The sequence below is a fragment of the Macaca fascicularis genome, chromosome 5 (genome assembly GCF_037993035.2).
Source record: "Macaca fascicularis isolate 582-1 chromosome 5, T2T-MFA8v1.1".
Classification (NCBI taxonomy): Eukaryota; Metazoa; Chordata; class Mammalia; order Primates; family Cercopithecidae; genus Macaca; species Macaca fascicularis.
The window spans coordinates 135,690,702-135,715,063 of NC_088379.1; the positions used below are offsets into that span (position 1 = coordinate 135,690,702).

The 24,362-nt window shown below is 34.2% G+C and overlaps 1 long non-coding RNA gene across 1 annotated transcript in view; it reads right to left on the reverse strand.

The window, feature by feature from the left end:
• Positions 1-23,322, reverse strand: part of LOC135970817 (uncharacterized) — a 51,869-nt gene extending 28,547 nt beyond the window's left edge. Inside the window, exons 1-2 of the long non-coding RNA XR_010586667.1 lie at positions 23,230-23,322; positions 14,625-14,746 (exon numbers count right to left, since the gene is read on the reverse strand). This is a non-coding gene — a long non-coding RNA (uncharacterized lncRNA). The remainder of the gene's footprint in view (positions 1-14,624; positions 14,747-23,229) is intronic.
• Between the last annotated feature and the right edge of the window lie 1,040 nt (positions 23,323-24,362).

Below are 24,362 nucleotides of genomic sequence, written 5' to 3' on the forward strand. Positions count from 1 at the left end.
GCTAGTATTAAAAAGTCAAAAAATAACAGATGTTGGTGAGCATGCCAGGAAAGGGATAGTTTATACCTGTTGGTAGAAATGCAAATGAGTACAACCTCTATGGAAAACAATATGGAGATTTCTCAAAGAACTAAAAATAGAACTACCATTCAATCCAGCAATTCCTACTACTGAGTATCTACCCAAAGGGAAATAAATCATTATATAAAAAGATGCTTGCAGGCATATGTTCATTGAGGCACTATTCACAATAGCAAAGAGATGGGGTCAACCTAAGTGTTTATCAATGAGTGACTGGATAAAGTAAACATCATATATATATATAGTACATATATGCTATGAAAAGCTACTCAGCCATGAATAAGAATGAAATTACATATTTTTCACCAACATGGATGAAACCAGAGGCCATTATCTCAGATGAAAAAACTCAGAAACAGAAAGTGAAATACTGCATTTTCTCACTCATAAGTGGAAGCTAAAGAATGCATACATATGGGCATAAAGTGTTGAATAACAGACACTGAAGACTCAGAAGAGTGAGAGGGTAAGAATGCGGTAAGGGATGAGAAATTACTTAATAGGTACATGTGGGAGTGACGCAAAAAAACTCAGACTTCACCCCTAGGCAACGTATCCATGCTAAAAAGCTGTACTTCTACCCTATAAATGTACAAATTTTAAAAAAGAAGTCGGTATACATTTATTATGAGTTATTTCTTTTACTGTACAGAGTGGCTAGTTAGGGACCCTAGTCAAAGTTTTGCCTATTGCAAAAATTTCTCTATTCTACCCTCTTTCAGGGCACAGATTGGGCTGTATGCAGCAGCAGTTTCTGTTTTGTTCCCACTGACATTCTCTGTCGATCTGCTCATGAGCTGAACCTAACCTTTTTCTCCATCAGTTTGCCGTAAGAATGCACTCATATGGTCATGGGGATGACCTAGTGGGCAAGCATAAGTGCACACTATTGAAAAATAAAAACAGTACCCATCTGTTTGTATAACTTACTTGTGCCCTCGAAGCCTCCTTATGCTGAATCTCAAGTATATATTTTCATCTTAATATGGAATGTTGATGACTTCACCTAACATTATGGTTTGGTGATCTAAAAGAACTCAACCTGTGATGTTCAGTTCTGACTGTGTAGTCACTTGGCGTTCCATGGTCAGGTGTATTTGAATGGTGTGTAATAATCTCCTGCTGATAGCTTGGTATTGTTTCATCACTCATGGGGTTTATGTTGTGTTTCTCCTAATTAGGATTGCGTTAACTCAACTTCATACCTTTTCTCACCACAGATGTTGTTAGGGCCATAGTGTCTGCCATGTCATATAGCCCAGATGGCAAAGCTACTCTATTACAGACTGTACCTGCTGTTGAGCCTTTTCATTTTTTGCACACCATTTCAAAAATGGAAAAATTCATATCCCTATGTAAATATATTTGAGCAGTATTCCCAGATGTGACCTGTTCTCTCTTCAGAACCTTAAGAAACCTAGTGACTGTAGTATATGGCAAGAGAGAAAATGTCCTATATGTAATAATTTAATTCATCAGAATATATCTCCTTTTTCTAGGTACCAGACCAGTGAAATAAAAAGGAATGCGAAAAGACTACCACTCCTGCATATTTTAAATTGATAAGGTTAATAATTGCCTTGTCTCAGGTTGTGATACTGTTTATGATTTACTAGCTTCATCATGGAAATATTTCTGTAGTTAGGAGATTTTTAGATGTTTGTATTTTGAATGCAGAGATTAATATAGGGGCTATACAGAACTGAGAATAAGTAAGCAACTGTCAGGCAAACTTCATTTTTCATGTTAAAGAATTTAGCTATTCTTCTAAAGCAATTTGAACTCACTTAAATGTTTTCAGCAGTAAAATTAAAAATATGTTTTTGTAATTGATAATTTCAATTACTCTTTCTTAAAGCAATTATTAACTGCCCTTTAATAATTAAAAATAGTGAAAGTGGATCAAAAATTCTAAAACTAAATTAATGAAAATTCTTAACACAATAACTAATTTAAAGATAAATTTTTCTTTGAAAACACATATATTGTTTACTCTTTATTTTTGGTTTCACATCTTTACTTTTATCTTCTTACTGTTCTTCATTTTTTGTCTTTGTCTAACAAATCATAATGGGAAAATAATTGTTTATCCCTCAAAAGCTGAAATTATACCGGTTTACCTTTAATGAAAATGATAGACAATTCTTCAGTTTAAGAGAATCTGAAATTTGCTGGCTGTTGAAACCATGGTATTTCACACTGAAAACTCTTCCATGAATACAAATAAAAAATACATACTGAGATTTAATATGAACAAATTTGCAAATTTAATACAATATTGAAAATTCCATACAAATACATTTTATAGATAAATCAATTTTTATGAAATTTGTTGAACTGTATTATATGTGCTTCCTAGGCTTAGGAGGGATTTTTAATGTTTTTTTTTTAAATGCTTAAAATAAATAGCATAGTAAAACACTAGGTCTTGCGTTAGTCAGAATGGATAAGTCTATTTTTGAAATTTGTATTTGATAAACTATAATTTTTCATCCACTCTTTTTCCTCCAGACATACTGCCCAAATGTTTTTCACTGCTTAATATTAAACAAATTATTTTAATAACATTATTTTGACTGTGGTATTGCCTTTGTACATATTATATTTATTTTACAGGTTCTTTAGGTCATTTACATATCCCAAAATGACATGCAATGTTTTATTTTACATGAGTGGAAAATAATTCTCTGACAGTTTATTTTACTATGTTTCTACTTGGAAGACAGATTGATACAGTAAATAATGCAATTTCAGTATATTTTTTTAAATACTATGTTTAAGGACATTGAGTGCTGGCACTTTTCTTCTAAATAATAAATAGCCTTGATAATTAATTATGAGGGTGCTTATACATTATTTCCAGCATGCAAAGTCCATGATCGCATTCTTAATTCACAAAGGAGGAGGTAATGTTGTTATAACTAAAATATATATAATTCTGATTCTAATTATTCAACGAAATGGTAAAGGAATCAATATTCACATTATCTCTAGATATTGAGAAAAAAGAAATACACCCATTTTAAAATATAGGAAAAACCTAAGTAATGTGCAAATAATGTGGGATAGATAATTATAAACACAATGTATACAAATTGAAAAACTAAAACCTAAAAATGCACAATGCTCTCAATTGTTCACATCATAGAGTTTATTTAAAAAATCTACTTCTAGGGTGGTTGTGGTGGCTCATGCATTTAATCCTGACATTTTAAGGGCCAAGGCAGACAAATTGCTTGAGCCCATGAGTTCCAGACTGGACTGGGCAACATGAGGAAAGCTTGTCCCGACATAAATACAAAAAATTATCTGAGCATAGTAATGCGGGCCTGTAGCACCATCTTCTGCTACTCAGGAGGCTGATGTGGGAGATGGAGGTTGAAGTAAGCCAGGATGGCGCCACTGCACTCTAGCCTGGGTAACATAAGCGAGTCCCCATCTCAAAAAAAAAAAAAAAAAAAATTCTACTTGCTAGAGTAAAATAATTTTCTATAAATCCGTACTTGAATTTTTAAAGTTTTGAATAAAAGAAAACAAAAAGTTCTAATTAGAGTGAAAAGATCTAATACACCTATAGAAAAAAATAATTTTAGAATTAAAAACACTTCCCCTGAAAAAGTGTGTGCTCTGCAGTCTGTACGTTGAGTATGTAAAGGTTTAACTAATTTGGGTTTTTTTTAGTGGTTGTTGTTCTTATAGTGTTGCTCTTGTTACCATTTTCTATTTTAATTATGATCACCAAGAAGTCACAGAAGCATTTCCAATGCACAAAAAAGGGAGAAGAGATTTCTTCTATTCATTAGTAGAAATATGTTTGTGGAATTGATGCTATAGGAGGAAATTGTTTGCTTTCCCCAAAATTGCAGATATTTATATTAGACATAACATAATTTTAGCCTTAAGAAAAGCATGAAGAAGCTAGGAAGAAGAGGCTGAGTATGGATATCGACTTCTTCTACCAAATGTATTTATTTTTCCTTTACAAGGTCTCACTCTGTCACTCAGTCTGGAGTGCAGTGGTGTGATCATGGCTCACTGCAGTCTGAACCTTCTGGATTCAAGCGATCCTCCCATCTTAGCCTTCCGATTAGCTAGGACTACATGCATCTGCCATAATGCTCGAGTAATTTTTTAAATTTTTGTATAGATGAGATCTCACTCTGTTACCCAGGCTGGTCCTGAACTCCTGAGTTCAAGTGATTCTTCCACCTCGGCCTCCCAAAGTGCTGAAATTATAGCCATGAGCCACTGTGCCCAACCTCCAAGGTAGATTTCTTATTTTCATGCTGTAATTTAAAAATGTGGTCTTCTTGTAGTAGTATATTTATGGATATAGAATTTTTCCAGTGCTTTTTGTTTGTTTGCTCATGTTGTCTAGGCAATTTTCACTATTTAAACAAATGAATAAAATTCACATATAATAAATTAATATTTATATATTAATACATTTATATTAAAATTTTTCTAATAATTTGAATTTTCTGCTATATTATACTTTGATTATTAAAAACATGGCATTTTTATTATTTTCTCAATTTCTAGGCAAGGTTAACCAAAAGAAGATGGGAAATAAAGGGTTTAACAGTAAAATCATTGTAGCTGAGGCAGGGAAAACAATCACTGTACAAGTACAAAATAAAATACTTTTAATAACTATTATTTTCTGTGCAATCATACATCAAGATATTGATTGATTATGTCAATTGGTTTTCCATATACTTACAAATAATTTGAATTGTTAATTTTATTTTAGAATATACTGACTTTTTCCCAATTAGTTTCAATTTGTGCAAACAGAGGTTATGTAACAAAGAGAAGGGCCTCTGTACTTAATATCCAGTTTAAAGAACTTCTTTAATCCCAATATTGTTCTCCAGGTGTCAGTGATATGGAAGAGGGCCAGGGAAGTGCTGGGTAGAGAAGGGCAGGTCCCTGGTGAGGACTCCATGCCCGGGCCTTGCCCATGGACCTAGGTGAGGACAGGTTCTCCTGCCTTCATGCCCAAATATTGCATTTTCCAAGACCACCCTGGCCCACCATGCCCCAATCTTGTGCCTTTAAAAACACTGAGACCCTAGTTGGCAGAGACACAAGGAGTTGGATGTTGAGAGGATGTTGAGGGGACCATGCTGGTAGAAGAGCACACCGGACAGATGCCAGCACGGTGGCAGGCCATCCACCTGTGGACTCACAGAGTTTGGCCAGAGAGGTAGGCGGAGAGCCCGGGTGGCTGAGCAGCTTGACTCCAGGGGAAAACCATCTCCTTCTGACTCCCCCATCTGCTGAGAGCTACTTCCACTCAGTAAAACCTTGCACTCTTTCTCCAATCCCACATGTGATCTGATTCTTCTGGTACACCAAGGCAAGAACCCGGGATACACAAAGCCCTCTGTCCTTGTGACAAGGTAGAGGGTCTAATTGAGCTGGTTAACACAAGCTGCCCATAGATGGCAAAACTAAAAAAGCACATGGTAGTACACAGCCACTGGAGCTCCAGAAACTGTAAACATCCACTCCCAGATGCCGCTGCGGGGTCGCAGCCCCACAATCTGCCTGTCTGTATGCTCCCCTAGAGGTCTGAGCAGTGGGGCACTGAAGAAGCGAGCCACTTCCCCTGTTGCACGCCCTGAGGAGGGACAAGGGAACCTTTCCCGTTTCATCAGCAGGACATGATCTTTTATGGAAGCTGTAGGAGACAATACATTTTCTTGTCCTTTCCAGTTTCTAGAGGTCACTCAGATTCCTTGACTTGTGATACCGTCCCTTTATCTTCAAAGCCAGACACATTGCATCTCTCACCCTTCTGTGGTCACATTTCCCCTCGCATTACAACAAGGAAATATTCTTAGCTTTTAAGGATACATGTGATTAGATTGCATGTTCAGAAAATTCTGGCTGTTCTCTCCATCTCCTGGCCCTTAACCCCAATCATCTACAATGTTCCTTTTGCATGTAACATATCACATTCAACGTGAAAATTCACAGGTTTCAGGGATTAGGGCATGGAAATCTTTTGGGAGCCTTTCTTCTGCATATCACAATTCACATGAAAAACATTGAGGCTGTTGATTTTTTAGTTTATTTTATTGTCTAATGCCAGAGTGGTAAATTACAACAAACACTATCCTATTTATATAAGAATAAATATTCAGAAATATTATGTCTAGATTACAAAATATACTGTCCACAGTGCTATTGAGTGATTCTGTAATTTTGCATACATATCTTAGCTCCTTGAGACTTGTATTCCCTACTGAAGAAAAAATGTATTACAAGTTCATTACCAGAGTGTACAATTAAAAAAAAATAAACTTGGATGTTTATTCTAATATTAAGATACAGTATTATGATTTATTTTGCATTTTACGTGTATCTGCGTACCTATGGACATTGAGAGAAGATAGAGTTTTATTTTATTTCTAATTATCTGTTGTTTATTTCTCATTTTGACAGCTGTGTTGTGTACTTTAGAAGCTATGAAGGGTTTAATATACAGCATTTTCTCCTTAGTTATTTTTAAGAAAAGAGAGTTATAGCATCGTAAGTTCTTGTTGTGATTTCACTGTGTTCCCACCCAAATCTCATCTTAAATTGTAGCTCCCATAATTCCCACGTGTTGTGGGAGGGACCTGGTGGGAGATAATTGAATCATGGGGATGGTTTCCCCCATACTATTCTCATGGTACTGAGTAAATCTCACGAGGTCTGATGATTTTATAAAGGGTTTCCCCTGTCGTTGACTCTCAGGCTCTCATTTGTCTCTTGCCTGCTGCTACGTAAGAAGTGCCTTTCACCTTCCATCATGACTGTAAGGCCTCGTCAACCATGTGGAACTGTGTTTATTAAATTTGTTTTTCTTTATAAATTACCCAGTCTTGGGTATGTCTTTATCAACAGCAGTAAAACAGACTAATACAGACCTGAAAGTGATTAAAAATGCAAGAATGCAAGGATTGGCTATTCTAAAATACTAGATTTATATAATTTAAACAAAAAGGAAAAATTATTTAATGAAAAACAGGATACAAATTTCATATCCTACAGTTTTATTTTACAGGATTACTCTGATAGGTGATTAGAATAGTTACAAATATCCAGTAAATCAAGGTCGTTCTCTGCATTATAATTATTAAGTTAAAGGTAAAGAAATGATTTTTCAGATTCATGACAATATTAGTTGTTGATTTTTATAGTCTAAGATTTATGACCTTAAAACTGTATTCCATAATTGCCTTACAAAAAATTCACTATCAAGTCTTAATTTTGATTACCAGGTAAGTGCTTGCATATGCTCTTTCAATAACCAAACCTAAGTTAAACCACTACTAATGATGATGAGTACAGAAAATCCACATACCTTATGATGGTACTTAATAATTCTAAGTGCTTCAGAGACCTCTGATCTTCTAAAACGTAACATATAAATAATACAAGACATGAAGATAAGGCCAAACTGATGTTTATTAAATCTGTTTTTCTTTATAAATTACCCAGTCTTGGGTATATCTTTATTAGCAGCATTAAAACAGACTAATACAGACCTGAACGTGATTAAAAATGCAAGAATGCATTTACAAAAATGCATATATAAATCTAATTCTAATTTTAAAGGATGGACAATTGAGTGAACTAGTTAAGAAATGTTATGTTTCAATATGTGGAGTTGGAAAAAGTCTGAATATTTTCTGAATATTCAGTATTTCTGAGTGTTACATGCAACATGTATTTTAGTTTTTTTTTTTTTTTTTTAATTTAAAGACTATATTACTGTGATATTTTGTTTTTGTTTTTGTTTTTTTCTTTCCTTAGCCTTGACCTGATACTTTAGTCAGTTTAAACTTTAAACACCAGTCAGGACTGGTGCAGTGACTCATACCTAACCTCAGCACTCTGGGAGGGGATTGTTTGAGCCCAGGAGTTCGAGACAAGCCTGGGCAACATGAGGAAACCCCATCTTTACAAAACATACAAAAATTAGCCAGGCATAGGTGGCACACACCTGTAATCCCAGCTACTCCAAGAGGCTGAGGTGGGAGAATTGCTTGATCCTGGGAGGTCAAGTGTTCAGTGAGCTGTGATCGCACCACTGCACTCCAGCCTGGGTGACAGTGTCTTAAAACGATACAAAAAAGGAATCCTAAGCATCAGAAATGGAAATTAGAAAGGTTTTATAATTTACTATTGATCTTTAGATAAAACAAAAACAAAAACAAAAATTGAAAGCCCAGGACCACCAGAAGGAAACAAAAAGATGATTCTTTTCCACAGCTACATTTCCGATCTGGGTGTTGGCATTGGTAAGTAGAATATAATAGTATATACACTTAATTGAAATTTGTATGATGTTCATATTTTGAATTATATTTCGTTAACTTACAAATTTAGCATATATTAAAATGTCCTATTTTATTTACAGTTATCTAAAATGCTGTTATAAGTATTTCCAAAAACAAATAGTGTGTTTATTCAAAAATGCTTTATTATCTACTAACAACTGTGATTTGAATAGCACTACTTACTAACGGTATGCTGCAAACAAGTTATCTTGCTTCCTTGAGCCTCAGATGCTCATCTTCAAAACTGAAGACACTTTTGAGGAGAAAGTGTGAAAGGACAATCACATCTACAAAATAGTCCAAAATGTTTGCTACTTTTGTACTTAAAATTTAGTACAGGCTCCATTAAATTTTTTTTGTCAACATTTTTCAAATTTCAGTTAAAAAATTTATATATATAGAAAAGATAAATTCTCAAACCATATAGAGCAGTTTGTATTTAATTTTTTAAAGTATCTTCTCCAGTAGCCGTAATTAGGTTCCCTAAATTCAGCCTCACTCTAAAAATAACTAAAAATAATTATATATATTTAGTAAGAATAAAATAAAGTGGACTTTCAAGTTTTCATGAACAGAGTTCATTTTAGCAATGTTTTTAGTCCCCCCCCCCCTTGTTTTTTCATTTGGCAATATAACTTGAGTATTTCATACAGGAAAAATGTACATTTCATATTTTATAACTTGTCTATCCTGAAACTTCTAAAACATCCTCTCCAATTCTCTCTTTGAAGTATTGACCATGTTTCCTGTTTCCCTCATAAAATAGAAGTACCAACAGGAGATTTTCCATAAAATGTTACCTACTAACATATTTTCATTGTCTGTATTAATATATTTTACCATCCATCTTACTACTATTCTTTTATTTAACAAATATTTATTGTGTACCTGCTAAACATCTGGCTCCACGTTAGACAAAGACTGTATGCTCAATGAAGAAACAAAATAAAATGAAGCTCCTACACAAATGAGGATGTATATTGTTGAATATTGCATGCTCTTTTCTCACTAAGGTCAACTCTACCACTTGTGCTCTAGGTTGCATCACTTTTTCCTCCTCAAAGAAGTCTCCTATGATGTTATTTCTTCCATCAAAAATATATTTTTATCAAACTACCCATTCCTGTTACACACTCTCCTCCTTATGTTTTTAGTTTTCCTTTACAGGAATGTCCTTTGAAAAAAAAGTAGTGTAATTTATTATCTTCAGTCCCCTCCACCTTCATTCTCTATTGATCCCAGTCCAATCAGGCTTTCACTCATATTGCCCCACCACAAATGATCTTTGCAAATCACAAAAGATCTTCACATAGGTAAATCCAATGGTCATGCCTCTGACTGTGCATTTATTGCCATGTCAGTAGCATTTTCTGTTGTTCATTCCTTCATTTTTTGGAAAACAAAACAGTTAATAGTGAATATTTTTTAGGATATTTTACTCTTCTGCCTTCCTTCTTACCTCATTACAAGATTTTTAATCATAACTTTTGTTTGATTCACCTTATGTATTTTGCCTCTTAAATTTGAAGTACCCTACTTGGTCCTAGTCTCTATCTATAGTCACTCTCTGGGTGATCCCACCAAATCTTTCTTCTTATGATTCCACCCAGAACTCTGTACTGAACTCTAGATTCGGATATTCAACCACATACTTCACATGGCAACATGGAATATTCATCTCAATTTTAGAACATGCACAGTGGAATTTTTGTTCTCTTCCAACCCAACATAATTTTTCCATAGTTTTCTTTATTCCAAGTAATGGACACTGCGTCCTTTCTATTGTTTAGGTTTAAAACTTTGCTGTCATTCTTGTCTTTTTTTTATTTTCTCTTTTTATTTATTTAATTTTTTTTTAGACAGAACCTCACTCTTACCCAGGCTGGAGTGCAGTGGCACAAGCTTGACTCACTGCAACTTCCAGTTCCTGAGTTCAAAAGATTCTTGTGCCTCAACCTCCGGAGTGACTGGGACTACAGGCCTGTGCCACCACGCCCAGCTAATTTTGTGGTATTTCTAGTAGAGATGGGTTTTCACCATGTTGGCCAGGCTGGTCTCAAACTCCTGACCTCAAGTGATCCACCTGCCTTGGCCTTCTAATTTGTCATTCTTGATCTCTCGTTCTTCATGTCTGATTCCAAATTTTCAGAATATGTCCATTATTAATACAGTTTCACCAGCTCGATTATTACTATTCTAATCCATTATATTATATTTAATGTTTCTATTATACAATTAGGGTAAAAGCCAAACCTTTTTAATATTTGTACCATATAAGGTGGTAGTGTGATTTTGCTATTTTATTTGGAAATTAAGTATGGTTGTAAAAGGTATGGATTAGCCAAGTGGACAAGTAATAGACAGTAGTGATTCTGTAGTGGGTAAATCTGATGAAACTGAGAGTATGACATCCAGAATTTCCTTCCAAATAGTCTCCAGTTAAAAATGACCAATAGAGGAATTTCCATTAGATTTGGAAGGTAGAAGTGAAGCAACAACCATCACTTTCTGAAGGACACCTCATTTAGGTATAGTGAATGACAGATGCAAAGGTGTTAAAGAACTTTATTGTCTCCTCCCAGGTTACTTTTTGTTATCTCTGATCAATGTTTCATTCTTTTTCTGGACTACTGGCTCTAAGGAACAACAATCTCTTGGTTCTTATCATGAGCTGTAGAGACAACATTCTATACATCTCTGTTAATTATTTTGCAATTCTACACTGACAGTTGGATAGGCCTTGCTTGCCACATTTTCAAACCTGGACTTGTCCACATATTTATAATCTTAACTCAAACTGACTTATCAAAAACCAACTGAAACTTACTTATATTATTTTGAGTTTTCAGTAGTGCTTATTATTATTTTAAATACATATCCTGAAAAATCAATTTAAGTTTTTTCTTCAGCATTTTGCCACATGTAATACTCTTTCCAATGCAAAGGTCCTGTTTATATTTACACAACTTATTGTGTGTGTGTGAGAGAGAGAGAGAGCGAGTGTGTGTGTGAGAGAGAGAGAGACAGAGAGAGAGAGAGATTTGCGTATTGATTTTTAATTTGATTTCTATCTTGTAGTGAATTTTTCTCTGATTTGCTTGTGGCTAACAGGTATAACTTTATTCTTCACAAAGATAAGTGTATTTTTAAATTCCTAAAATGTTATTATACTTATTATCCATATCAATGTTACCCATGAATAAATAAATATTTTTTCTTTCTTCTCATAGTGGAGAAAAATTATTAAAACTCAACAGAAATTTCTTTTGAACTCTTTAATGAAATAACCCAACAAAATAATTGTATTATTTTAAAATTATTATTTTAAAATTGTTTGAAAATAAGACATTCAAAATGTTTCAATAAGGCCAGACATGGTGGCTGGCACCTGTAATCTCAGGACTTTGGGAAGCTGAGCTAGGAGAATCGCTTGGGACCAAGAATTCAACCCCTGCCTGGGCAATGCAGTGAGATCCTGCCACTATAAAAAAAACTTTAAAAAATGAACTGGGTATTGTGGTGCCTACCTATAATTCCAGCCACTTGGGAGGCTGAGGTGGGAGAATTGCTTGTGCCCAGGAGTTTGACTGTAGCAAGCTATGACGTGCCACTGTACTCCAGTCTGGGGGACAGGAAGACTATGTCTCTAAACATGAACAAACAAAATTTCATATCTCATATTTTTATTTAATGTTTTTAATTATTTTATTTATTTATTTATTTTTTGAAATGGAGTTTGCTCTTGTTGCCCAGACTGGAGAGTGATGGCGTGATCTCCGCTCACTGCAACCTTTGCCTCCGGGATTCAAGCCATTCTCCTCCCTCAGCCTCCCGAGTAGCTGGGATTACAGGCATGCGCCACTGTGCCTGGCTAATTTTGTATTTTTAGTAGAGGCGGGGTTTCTCCATGTTGGTCAGGCTGGTCTCGAATTCCCGACCTCAGGTGATCCGCCTGCCTCGGCCTCCCAAAGTGCTGGGATTACAGGCATGAGGCACTGCGCCCGGCCTTATTTAAGTTTTTTAAAAGGTTCTGAGATAAATATATATCAGGTAACCCCACGATTTTGATCTTTCACATAAAAATATTCTTATAAAATTTTGATGCACATCTATACAGTATTGAATGAAAAAACTGATAAATTAGAATCTCATGGATCTAATAGGGGAATTCATTTTAGTTGAATAGCTGCAGTCTTTCTATTACAGCTTGGATAGTTTTTAAAAAAAGACTCAGAAATCTGTAGAGTAATGGTAATAAAATAAATTTATTGGTAAATACTTTCAACATATGCTATAAATGATATGAATGTGTATGTGTATGTATTTATAAATATGCACACAAATATATGTATGTAAGTATACATTCACACATACACACTTTTTTTTTTTTTAATTTGCCAGATCTATCCTAAACCAGCTTCTCCAAATGTATATTTCAGGGAGCAGAAAGGCAAATGTAATATCTCAAGCTCTTGTATACAATATTTTCAAGTCCATGGATCATAGTCTTATAATGAAACTAGTGAAAGCCCTCAAAACTTTATGACACAATTTTTTATTGCATTTTATAAAATACTTTTCCGAATTTACAGACTGTGATCATATTTGTTTTCTATTTTAAATCACTTTAATTGTTCCTTAAGCAGTATATAATAACTTTGTGAAATGGAGTTCCTATAGTAATAAAAAGAAAATTCTAGGGCTTTTAAACAATTAATAAAGTTGTAATGGTGAATTTTCAAGCTAACAGTGTTTTTTAGCCTATATTATATCATGCTAACACAAAAGCTTAATTTCAGTATAATTGTTTCATTCATATTAGCACAATGCCACAAAAATAACTACACTATTATTCTAGGAATGCAAAAGAGGCAAGGATATCTCTTAGCCACCATTTCAATAACCACCGTTTTACCAACTATGATAAATCTCTAGAAAATATGAGTCTATCTAGGAAGGTTTTATAAATTTTAAGATGCACTTTAATTGATCAATAAAATATATATATTTTTTGTTTTTGTCTTAGAATAAACATTTGTAGGAAGATACCTAATATAAAAGAAGGTTACAACTGGCTTAGGTCTACTTCAACACATTATAGTGTTTGAAGCTTAGTGCTTTAAAGAGACAAAGATAAATTCTCCCATTCTTAAGCTACTGAAACTCTCTCATCTTCCAAATAATGCTGTTCATATTTATGGATCACTAACTATGTTAAGTGGTTTTTATTATATAATTAATATTTATAACAATGATATAGGCTATTTTTAATATAAGTATCCATTTTAATATGAGAAATTGAAGGACAGAGATGTCAATAATTTTCTCCAGATCATACATAGCCAAGACAAGATTTCATGCATAGAAAGTTGACAACTATGGTCCCTTGTCCATGAAGCTGAATCACTTACACTGCCAGATAGCTATCCTGGAGTCCATTCTCAAGTGATTGTACTCTTTTAGAAAGATTATAATTCAAACTGTGCCTGCGTTTACTTGACAGCTAATACAGTCTCATATTGGCAGATGACTTTTATGCATCTCTTACATGTCAATTAAACTGCAAACGTCTTCAGGGTGTATGTTCTTTCAATTCAAACAAAATGACCAGAAGAGTGCTTTGTTTTTCTTTGATTTTTTTTTTTAAAATGTTTGTTGATAGCACATAAGAGGCATGTAAAAGAACTCTCAAAAATTAATGTACAAATTACATGTGCTATAGAGTGATAAGATCTTATAGTAGTTGGTTATCATTAAATAAGACAGCCTGAGACCTTCTCAAAAACCCTGAGCAGCATGTAGTGTCAAGTTATAGAAATGCAACTCAGTGAAATCCTGCACTCCACATATGATTTACTTTGAATAGATAAAATCCTACCTATCATATCGCAGCTCAGATTATTATTTATTAGAATTATGAAATTTTATAACTTAAATTCAAAGAGGACCATGACTATGAATGTCACTAAAGACTTTATCAAAAGTTTCAAGATTCCATAAGCGATAGATCTTTAGCTAGATGATTTTAACTCTTGTTGTTATTAGCTGTGGACAAAATGATACTTTCTTTATGTTCAGAATACACATGTTAATTAATTTAAAAATTTGTCCCCCATGGCAATTATGTAGCATTTGTATTTCATAAAAGTAGTCTAAAGCACTTATTTATTTATTTATTTTATTTTTTATTTCTAGAGACAGCCTTACCCTGTCATCCAGCTGGAGTGCAGTGGCATGATCACCGCTCACTGTAGCCTCAAACTCCTGAGCTCAAGCCACCCTCCCTAAAGTTCTTCTTTAAAATAAGCAGCTTCACCCTTTAGCTGGAGCTGCAAGGAAAGAAAATTAAAAATAAATAAAATAAGCTGTTTCTTTGTTGAGTCTCAAAGACTCATCACATAGGGTTTACTTGGTTGCTTTCTACATTCTAGAGAAATTACTGAATAAATAATTTCCTACCGGGGGTTGAAAATTAAAGGTGTAAAATGAAGAGAAATAGTGTTTGAGTATGAAAACAAGGAGAAAAAAGTGTAGGGAAACATTGATTCCACTGTATCCTTGGATTAAAAAAATACGACACAAAAACCAAACTTACCTGTACTTTTCTACTTCTTTTCCATCAATATTCGCAGAATAAATGTGTATCAATCACTTTAAGCTGCTGATAAAAATGGATGTATGCTATGATCACATCCTCATTGTGTCCAGCAAACTTCTTTCCCTAAGTTTTTCTAATAAAGAACATTTTGATTCTATCTTTTTATTTTGACATTGGTCAATTGTTATGGTTTATTCAATCTTGCTGAATTTTAGTTATTCTTACCAAGGCTAGAGTGACTACACTGGAAGAGATGGTGGTTATGATCATTCAGTTTTTTTTTTTTTTTTTCTTTTTTCAAGAGTATATAGTTCACAAGCAAACAAGTGGTTTAGATTAGGTCATGGAAGTGGTGTTCCTGTCTGCTTCAGGGAAACTACAGCTTTTATTTCAGGCAGTTACTTATTCATTTATTTATTGCTTCATTCAAAATTGATTCAATGCCTACTGGGGACAGTACAGAATAATGTAAAGTCCTTGTATTTTAGAGTACAGACAGAACTTGACTAAAATCCTGCTACTAACTAGCTACCCGACTTCATAAATGCCACATAAACATTCTCATTTTCGTTCCTCATCCTGTAGAAATGACTTCAATTGACAGACGTCAACTTCATTTATTTTTCTCCAGCATCCAATGAGAAAAGCGTGGATGAATAAACATGAAACATTTGAAGTGATGCACACTAATACACAATGCACACCAATTATAGGGTCACGTCTAAATTGTTGCAGCAGTAAATTGTTGCTTGTGTGTGTGTGTGTGTGTTTGCTTGACACCTTTATTTATTGACGAAGTTGATTGCATCATTATTTTCTCCTAGAGAATCATGTCTTCCTCACTTTTAGGTCATGTGCTTTGGCTTATGTTCCAACTCTAGCTTAGATTATATGTCCCTAAGGCTGGTCAACAAGCTCCCCAAATTTCTGTTGTGGATCCCCTCTTCTCTAAACAGTGAAGCCTGGGTTTCATGGAGAAATTTTCATGAGCCATACCAGTCTTACTGATCCAGAAGAGGAGCCTGATCCAAGTGTAATGTCCTGTCAATTAATGCTGTGTCAATAAATTTAAAAAGAAATAAGATACACATGTCATCCTCACCCTTCTATGAAACTGCCCCAGCAGAAGATATATTAATAATTTTCCTTCAAATATTTTGAATTTAGTTTTCTGGCCATTTGATATAGTTTGGACATTTGCCCCTTCCAAAGCTTATGTTGAAATTGATCTCCAATGTTGGGGGTGAGCCTAGTGGGTGGTGTTTGGCTCACGAGAGCAGGTGTCTCATGAACAGCTTCATGCCATCCTAGGGATAATGAGTGAATTCTCACTATATCAATTCCCATGAGATCTGATTGCGAAAAAGAGGCTGATACTTTCCCTCTCCTTTTGTTCCTCTCACCATGTGATGCCTGCATCCCTTCCCTTTCTACCAGGAATGGAAGTTTCCTGAGCCCTCGCCAGAAACAAATGCTGGTGCCATGCTTCTCTTGAAAAGTCTACAGAACAATGAGCCTAATAAGCCTATTTTTAAAATAAATTATCCAGCCTCATGTATTCCTTTATAGCAATGGAAAACAGACTAAAGCACTATTGTAATCAAAGTCATCCTGAATTACGTAGAAAAAAATCTGCAGAACTAATTTAGATTTTCTTATATTTTTAAAAGAAAAATTGGTTGAGTTTACATACTGCATTCCAAATATATACATTACTATTATACTTCAATAAATAAAAATATTTTTACATTGCTAGATACTTGCATTACGTGTTGATTGGACGTAGTATGTAGTAGATCCTATCCTACATGACATCAAGTAAAATTTCCTTGAATTTGTCAGATTACAATTATATTTGTTGCCTTGTTACTCATGTATACTTTATTACAATTTTATTCTTAGTAATTTCTCCAAAACATTTTTGTCATTTGATATATCTCCCAACCAACCTACCAAATACCACTTTCCCATCAATAATTTTTAGTGAGTAGAGAAAAATTAACTTAGATATTATTCTAGAGTTTTGTATTTATTAATAGAACTCTGTTTTACAACTGTCCTGTTTAATATAAACAGACTGTTGATTGTGTTCTGTTAAAAGATAACTCTTTGCACTGTTGATGAATTATCACTAATCGAGAACAACAAAAAAGGGGGAACCCTCTCTATATACACACCTAGGTCCCTTTAAAACTAACAAAAGAAAGAAAAGAAAAAAAATCACTTGTAGTTGTCACTATCAAACATTCATGGTTCCCTTCATAACTAGTCTTTTGTATTGCTTCAATTATGTCCCTTACTAGTGGTGACAGCCCAGCTACAATTGAGCATTTCTGTGGAAATTTTATCTTTACTTCTGAATATGGAAACCAAATAGGCTACTGTTAGATTTCCTTAGATCTGAGTATTTCAGAATATAATGTATGTGTAACAATAACATTTTTTTTCCAAATCCGCAGTACATAACATTTTGTAGAAGTACATATTGTGCTATGCTAGTTGCTTTTTAAAGGTAGTAACATTTTCAAATTATTTAGGTATTGAAGAGTAAGATATTTCTCAACCAACTCTACTAGAACATTCAGTGAACTTTTCTCCCAGTGTTAAAATGTTAACATATTTTCACATTTTATCTCAAAAATTATTTTTAAATGGCTGTATTTTTTCTATGTAAGATTAGAGTTCGGGCAGTTTTATACAATTCTTGAGGTTGCATTTTGCTATATTTAATAAAAGTGTTTTTATGAACTAAGTCTTATTGATCCTATATATTATACATAAAATCTTAATTATTTGCTTGCAATTTCTCTTTATAATCTTTTCAGATTATACTCAGTTATAAAATAGAAGTGTAACATTTTTAAAATATTTTATAAGTGTTTAACTTGTGTTTGTGACTATTGCCAGGCTTTTTTCAGCTGGTCACCAGATCTTGGGACTCATCATCATATCTGTCACCATTTGCTGACATAAAATAGAATCAAAGTAATTGTGTTACCTGCCCAAGGTCACGTAACTTGTGTAACTGGAATTCTTAACAATAAACAAGTTGTGGTCTATAATTTTAATACAACTGCATACTTTGAAAGCCATTCTGCCTTTAAAGCCACTCAATAAATTAGCTTGCCTTAGCAACAGGCTATTGGATATTTCCACTGCGTTTCTGGTCACTCGTAGGCACTACAATATTACTTCAGTAACTATAAAGTCCAGTCGTATACAACATTCAAACTTTGGAACTTGGTTTAGAATTGATACTGCACTCCTATCTAAGCATGGGTATAAGCTGATTTTTCTTTCATTTTCTGCTTAGTGTTTCATATTTCTCTAGCTCATAGACTCTCGAGTTCTTACCTTTTCACTGTTGGAGCAAAAAGGGAAGAGAAGAATAACGTTTAACAAAGTTCTTTTTTTTGCCTGGTAATGCCCACATCTGATATTTAACTATCCGGACTTGACAGGAATTTAGGCTTATTCCTTCTTTCACAAATCACTCATGGAGTTTGCAGGATCTCCCTCCACTTCCTCCCTCCCTAGCTGGGAACTCTCATCAACAGAACCCTTGTAGTGGTGAAACAGTATCATTGCATTTTGTCTTACTCCTCTGCTCAGCCTTGAGAAACCTGTCTTTGAGCATAGCATATGCAAGTGACCAGTATTAGATTCACCAAAAACAAGTATGCATTCGTTTCACCAAAAGAATCTGGGAGTGTAGCTACATTCTAAATATCAACCTTCTATTCTAACGTCCTATGCTGATTCTTCCAACTTCTCTTTACAGATAACACAGACGTGACACAGAGTTTGACCTCCTAGATTTCTCCAAATTTCATGGGACACATATTAAATTATTAGCACTATTTTAAAAATATCTCTCTGACTTGAAATAATAAACAACAATTTTACTTTTTTTCTTTGGGATAGGTGAAGGGATGTATTGCAGTCAGAAAGCTTCCTGCTAGCATCATTCACTGAATGAAAGATTTCTCGAATCTCAAACCTGACTCTTAATCTCTCAAGACGTGAAGTTTTTAAGAATCCTAATACTGTTTTATTTATGTCTTTTTTCAAGTCTTACTATATATTCTGCATTACAACTCATTTTTGGTACACATTACCATAAATGTCAGATTTTAAATGTCTATTACAGCAAATAAATGACAAATGACATTTAAACTGATTCTCAGTATTGAACCCTCCCACTATGTATTTATAACAGTCATTTATCTCCAGAATTCTATGGGTATGTCAAAATGACACCAAAGTAATATTAGAATAATAAGTGTTATTTATATCCCTTTGAATATGGCTCTTAGCCTATAAAGCCTGTGGGAAAAGGGGGCATTCAGGAGGTATCATTTTTGCCAGTCTCTCCCTAGTTTACATCCTCATACACAGAAACAAAACAAAACAGAACTTCACAATTTTTACTTATATTAGGTAAATTTTAAGGAACTATATTTCTTCCCATTAACGCTTTCAGTAAATATACATTGATCACTGAAAACGAATTTGCTCTCTGAGGCGTTATTGTGATGAAATAATAGTTTACTTTTAGGTCCTGACCTAGAGGAAGTTACAATTCAGTTGGATACCTACCTTTTTGTTGAACTATTCACAGAATAAAACTAATGTTGGTATACTATTGATGAGAATAATATCAAAACAACAAAACTATGTTTCATACATTAATAAATTAAATATAGTTGACTCTTCTGCTTATAAACCTACAGCTTTGTGTTTCAAAGTCCTTGAACTTGTAACTGTTTTTAAGAAAAGCTAGGTTTTGATGATTTGATAAAACCAACTTTCATGATACCTTATTTATCTAACATCTAAGCAATTAGAACGGTCACTAGCTAATCAAACTCCTTTTTTCTTTGTGCCTCTTCTGTAAACTATATTTAGTCAGAGGGAAGGAATAAAATACCATGATAAATATGTACTATTAAAGGGATAGACACCATAAGACAGAAAGATATATGGCAATATGAATGAGGAAGGAGACGGTGACAAAAGAAATAAATGACACATGTAGCTTAGACACCTGAGTAGAGACAGTTTCTATGAAGATGAAAGACAGGAAAATTAAAACTAGAAGAGAAAGGAAAAAAAAAAAGATTACTAGAAAATGATATAGACCTCCTAGGCATGGTTTCAAAAGCTCACTGAGATAAGAAAAAGGCTTTAAAAGGATAGATAATTAATCACTGGGATTTCAATTAGCTAATATTGACTGGGATGGCAATTATGGCATTGATAAGAAAGGGCTTCTTTTCCTGGAGGTAACACAGGCTGTTTCCTGACATATAAAGTGAACAATCCACAAGAAGCCTAGGCTATTATACACTTCATCCTAATGTGGCTGGGAAATGAGACAAGGATGAAAAATAAGATAGTGGTAGAGAGTCATCTAAAGTCTAGTGATCACAATGTCATCAGAATGTCAATGCCCTTGAGGTTGTATGCGACAGAACAGAACAAAAGCATAGGCTTGGGTAAATAAATACAATAGGCCATTAGGATATGTGTACTAAGTTTTTTGAAAGTTGATTAAAATCAATTTCAGCTTCAGTAAATTTATGGAAAAAGATAATTTTAATAGCATATAGTACACTGACTTTCTTATTATAGAAAGCCCTTTTCTTGTTCTGAAAGTAAATGTAGTAGTCCTATTTTCTATATTTTTTGAGGATTTTGGAGAAACAAAGCAGCCCCAATATTTTTCCTTAAGGGACTAGCCTATCAGGATGTCTATTTCAGCTTCCTGCTGGTTGATGTGTTTGAATTGCTTTAAAGTTGCTCTTTATATATTACCTGAAAGTACTAGGGTACAAGTCTAATAACATATGTGATTAATAAAAACAGAGAGGTATATTAAGGAAAGAGGCTAATGATATTATATTAATGCTTTGCCATTTTCAAAAGCAAAGCAGCTTCAAATGTATTTTAATTTCAAAGAAAAAACGTAAAAACAACTGGAAACTTTAAGTTGTGAACATAAACTTTTCCAACCATCTCTTCTGAGGAACAAAACAGTGCTCCATTGAAATGAATTCAAAAATAGAAATTTAGAATTCACTTTTTCATGTTTGAAATTGGATAAAATAAAAAGAATATGTGCTGGTAATTGTATCCCAAATTTAACATACCATGTATGATGTCAATATATTTAACATATAATAAATAATATATAATACATGCATAATTTAGGCTCTATGGTAGAATAATGCTTAAACACATAACACACAATTATTTTTTGCGTTATCTTTAAACAATACATTCAATACGTTTATCAATCAGGGCCCCATTAGAAAACAGATGGTGCACTCAAATTACTATATTTTAAGGATTTAGTACAGTAAAGGTTAGCAGTACAGTGAAGTTATTACCATCCCTGTATCCTAAGAGACCAGGGGAAGGAGAAGTTATAGGTATATGGAATAAACATCATAAGTGATCCTTTTGGAGGGACCTAGCCAGCCAGAGATGAAAGGAGCCAAGGAAACAAATACTCTGACCTTACTCACTTCTCTTATTCTGAACATCTGCTTGGTTCCTATTGCTATAATTCATCAGAAAGCAGGAGTGCTCAGGAGCCATTGTTGTAGTACATAGTATATATGTGTCACCTATGACATAGAACAGTGATATCCTTTAAAAATATGTGCCCCCCCCCCAATCTCATATCAAACTGTTATCCCAAGTATTGGAGAAGGGATCTGGCGGGAGGTGACTGGATCATATGGATGGATTTTCTTCTTGCTGTTCTCATGCTATTGAGTGAGTTCTCACAGATCTGGGTGTTTAAAAGTGTGTAGCACCTCCCCCTTCACTCTCTCTCTCCTGCTGTGCCATGTGAGGACATTGCCTGCTTCGCTTTCACCTTCTACCATGACTGTAAGTTTCCTGAGGCTTCCCCAGCCATGTTTCCTGTACAGTCTGAAGAACTGTGAGTAGATTAAGCCTATTTTTTCATAAATTATCCAGTCTCAGGTAGTTTTTTATAGCAACGAGAGAATGGAGAGAATGGATTAATACAAGCAGGATGAGTCAGAGTAGATAGGAATCTGTAGGAGCAAATAAAAGGCATTCAACCCAATGTGCAAAATCATGCAGTAAAGGCATACTCAGGTATAAATTCTTAACGTTTTACTTTATTTATTGAGACAATTGTGGGATTTGAATACGTATTGTTTTATAATTTTCTGGCTCTAATTTTGACTGTTGTTATTCACACACACACCCCCCACCCCCACACACACACATATACATAGCATGTGACCAATCATATTTTCAGAAAAGAGAGAAAAACAAAAAACAATTATTTATTAAAATCTGTATCTTTTTCAGTCACAGTAGCACGTTGTACAGCCTTGAAATTTTAAAAAGTTGTGTAAAGATAAACTGGATTTAAATTTTTGTCAGCTGCTAGATGTGAATTTTATACAAATTTACTGTAAACCAAGTTATCAATTTCTATCTCAAAGACTTGTTAGTATAACTGAGTACCCTATTTTTTAAGAAAATATTTTAATTTTTTTCTCTCTTCTTCTCTCTTTACTCCTTCTCCCCACTTCCTACTTAGCTCTTTAGAAATGCAATTATGTATAGCCTTTTACCTCCTCTTCCCCAGGCACTCCCTACAGGGCAATTTCATCTATGTGCTTAGCACCTCCAGAGCTAAACTCTTACCCACCAGAAGGTTGCCTTGAGAGGTAACAGTGAATTTACAACCCAAAGTATGCCCGGCTACAATTTTTGACCACTTTTAAAACCTGATTTTGCCCATGAAGACACTGACCCAACTGTCAAGTAGGTAAGGCACCCAAGCTCGTACGAGGACACTTCACTTGCACATTTTGTCCCCTGACTTTTAAAAGTGCCTGCTTTCTACTCCAAAAGTAAAACGGTACCCTTAACGCAGAAAGCCTGCACTTCTTCCCCTAGGCCAGCTTTAGAATAAAAAGTCATTTTCTTTATACCAGACCTTGCTCTTGTCAATTGAACTCTGCAAGTGGTGAATGACTGAACCTGCCTTTTGGCTACATTAAAAAGAGCTGATGAGAAAATATATTTATACTCATTTTCTCAATATTTGTCTTGAGGCCACTGACACTACCTTAGAGAGAAGAAACTCTTCATCTTTCATGCATGAATTATATGTGAAAATGACCCCTTTTTAGGAACAGTGCATTAACCCATGTTACTTACAGTCTGAAGTACTTGTCTCATCTGTGTCAACTTCCATCACCATTTCAACAAGCCCTGAGGAAAGATGTTTGACCTAAAAGTTGATGGTTATCCCTGTAATATATGAAAATCAGTTTTCTTGGGTTTGGTCTTAGTTGCAATTGTTAGTAGAGCATTAAACCACTCCCTGGGATTGTATGACTACCTAGTACATTAGCTATCACAACAATTCTAGGAACTGATTTACATTATCCCCAGATACTTATAAAAGGGCAGAAAACGTTCCAGGGTCAGGCAGGTGGTACATCAGATTTGCCTGATAAACAAACCTGGGTCCTCTCTATTTGATCATGCTATTAGATTTTTTAAAGTAACTAAATAAAAGCAAAAACAAAAACAAAACCCCAAGCATCATAATGAAATAGTACTTCTAACACAAACTTGAGGTTTTAATACAATCATCTTATTTACAAATGCCCTACTCAACTCAGTAACATAGGATATAAAATATTACATACAATATTAAAGTTAGCATGGCAAATAAATGACATGATTGTTTTTTAAATTTTAATTAACATAAGCAAATAACTATACTAACATTCTACACCTATGCTTGAAACATTGCTATTTATCAGTTGTCAAGTATTCAAGAATAAATTATCAATTAACTTACTTATAGTACTACTGATAAGAATATCTGATAGAGATTGACATTTTATTTGGTCTGGAGCCTATACCAGATGATTATAGCCATCCTTTCCTTTAATATACATGAAAGCAATGAAACTTAGATATTATCATTCTCACTCTGCATACATGAAAACTGAATCATAAAGAGATTAAGTACATCCTCCTGATAGCCCAGTTGGAAAGAGGGAGTTGAGATCTAAACATAGGCTCTCGGACTCTCAATCTCTTACTTTTTACCCCACACCATCATGGTGTAAAACCATTTACTTTCTTGGTTTTATCATTGTGTTCCATTGCTCTACTTTTGTTGAGGTCCTTATTGTTTTTGTGATTTTTTTTTTTTTTTTTTTTTTTTTTTTTTTTTTTTTTTTATGTTTTGGCAGTCTCCCTCATAATGACTGTTTTCACTACCAAGGTAATTCTGCCAAGAGATCCCTCCATTATTCCCCAATATTCCCCTGAAG